The following is a 3082-nucleotide window of genomic DNA, read 5'->3' on the forward strand; positions in this document are numbered from 1 at the left end:
TCAGGCTTTGTTTGTTTGAGCGTTTTTTTTGCATTTTCTAACTCTTTTTTATCATTTTTCTATAATTTTGAGAAAGCTTTTTATATATGCTTCTTTATTAGAAAACTTTATTTTCTGAACTAATATTTTTTAAATCTATCTTTTACAAAAGCACCAAAAAAAACAAACGAAGCCTCATTCCGCCTTGTCCAGTCACTCCGCCACGTCCAGCAGCACTGCCCTCAGCTCCTCCAGCACGAAATTGCTGCGTCCAACAGCGCCGTCGCCGCCGGAGTATTTCTGTAGCGAGTCTCTGCCAATATGTCTAAGGTATTTTCTTTCCTATTTGATTATTAAGTTAATTTTTTTCTAAATTTTTATTTAAGCATTAATTTAATTCCTTTTCTATTACAGAAGATCGAAATCTCAGTTGAAATTTCAGGTTCAAAAAGTCAACGAAATATAATGATGTCAATTGCAAAATTCGAAGGTATAAGTTCTATTATCATTGGCCCAAAAAAGAATTTAGTTACAATAATTGGGACTGCTGATCCCGTCAAAATTCTTCAAGATATACGAAAATTAAAAATACTAGCAGAGCTTGTTAGTGTTGGTCCGGAAAGCGAGAGGAGGAGGAGGGAGGAGGAGGAGAAAGGAGATGAGATGAAATTGTTAATAGAATCCATGTTGCGGTCATGTGATAGTGTGCAACAGTGTTTATCAAAATTAAAAATCAAAATTTCATCCAACTATTTGTTGATTCTCACTGTGTACACAAAATAAGAGAGATTCAAGGTTTCATGCAGTTGTTTTGTTGATTATGTTTTGTGCTGTGTCTATTAAGACTTTTTGTAATTAATATTTTATATGTTGGTGTTGATTATTATCTATTATAAAAATATGTGTTTGTTTAAATACCTTGGTTCTGCTCACCTATCTTTTTTTTAAATAACTATTTCTCTATTAGCGTTCATATCAAAATGAATTTTATGATAGTTAAATTAATTTAAAAATTACGTTCATACTAATTTATATTAAATTCGTATAATTAAGACTCATATTTATTATAAGATATTATATATTAATTCATAATTCATTTAAATATAATTTCTTATTAATGAAATTTAATTTAATTGTATTTATAGGATGCATGTACATTTTTAAATAACTTGTACTTTTATATATCTTTATATATTTGTTCGTCATCTTTCTGGCTTGTTTTAAAATGGGAGGAAAAGAACACAGTCCGTGAAATTTTTCGTGGGGCCGTGTAAATGCCAGAAATGTAATATTATATATAAATATATAGTAGTTATTTAAATTCATAAAATTGTAAATAAAATTTATTTAAATTCAATTTATATTTATAATGTAAATAAATTAAAATTCATATTGAAAATTCTATTTTAAATTCATTTATAACGAATTTAATAAATTAAAAAAATATTTTAATATTTAAATATAAATTAATTTCAATAAATTATTCTCTTCCAAACTAAATTATTCTCTTCAATCTCATTCTACAGTCTTCTGCGCACTCTCAACCCATTCCCTTAGTCTACTGCTGCATGAACATTATTATATGTAAGGATTGGCTACAATTCTTTTATATGAAGAAAATATTAGCTCTATGCAATGATATATTGAATACTAATTTTTGTGATGAAGACTAGAAATTACTTTTATATCAAAATGAAGATTCATGGTAGTAATTATTTTTCAAAAAAACAAAAAACAAAAAAGAGCATTGCTATTCGACGAGCAAACTTTGACTGAAATTCTAAGCTTGTCAAAACTCATTCGAGAATATTACATTTATAATTTTAAATTTTAAATTTCTATTTATAACAGAATGAAAACAAGTTCATTAATAATTAATTGGAGTGAAAGGAAAACGGACCATTTAACCACATTAATATTCAAATAGCTCACATTGGTATCTAGATTGTGAGATCTCAGGTTAGAATCTTGCATTTGTTTTGTCTGCTTGAGTTTGCTTAATTGGCTCAAAAGTCCCCTCAGAAAAGGGGAGACTATTTACCTTCTTATTGAAAAATCATTATGGAAATTAAACATACACCCACTATTTAGATAAAACATTAAAATTAGAAATCTTAACATGGTGAGATGGATGAGAACATGCTCAATGTCCTGCAAAGAAGAAAAATTAGTCACTCTCATCACACCTACATGAGAAAATAAAGCTTGATTTCAAAGAGCAAATAGTAAGATGATATTGATGTTATTTAGAGAGTAAAAAAGATAAGGAAGAGAAAGTCCCAATTGTATTTCTTGCATCGATGAAGGAGCCAAAGTAAGCTATTTATAGAAAAGTGAGGGATCAAAGGGAGGCGACAAAAGAGCCATGTAAGGCAAAAAATAAGAGCAAAATAAATTAAAATAAATACAAATAATCAATTTCCTGCTTATAAAAATAACCAGTAATTAAAAATAAAAAATAAAATAGGAAGATGGATAAGAGCACATAAAAGGTAATCATTGCTCTCCAAATTAACTATCCCGTTGTTGCCAACAATGTTAGTTTTAATGGTTATAATTTGATTCTAATTTTTTTAATTGAGTGATCATTCATTGATATAGATTTCTCTCATTGATTTACCCATAATCTCATCCATATTAGCTTCGTCTACTAATCTTGCCAATGCATTGAATGGGATGGTGGTTGCTTTCTACTCAAAATTCCACTAGTAGTGTCCTGGCAAAAAATAAACCAAATTTTATCATTATGATTGTTATCTTTAACATTAAATATTCGGCATAACGTGCTTTTATGACACAATATTTTTATATGTTAGATTTTTATAAGTTCATATAATACATCTATGTGATGATTCAAAGCCTTTGTTTGTTGTCGAATATATTTGCATGTCGCGAAGATATGCTTACATACAGGGGTGGAACTATGTGGTTGTTACAAGGCGCTGCCCGGCCCCTTGGACCTTCGACATATCTGTGAAGCGTATAACAATCAAGGATATGAACAAATAGGGGTCGAGCCAATTTCAATGGAACTCTAACATATATTTTTTTAGAAATTATATGATTAATGAATTACATCATTTTGATTTTTTTTTTTTTTTTT

The sequence above is a fragment of the Dendrobium catenatum genome, unplaced genomic scaffold (genome assembly GCF_001605985.2).
Source record: "Dendrobium catenatum unplaced genomic scaffold, ASM160598v2 fragScaff_scaffold_72, whole genome shotgun sequence".
Lineage (NCBI taxonomy): Eukaryota > Viridiplantae > Streptophyta > Magnoliopsida > Asparagales > Orchidaceae > Dendrobium > Dendrobium catenatum.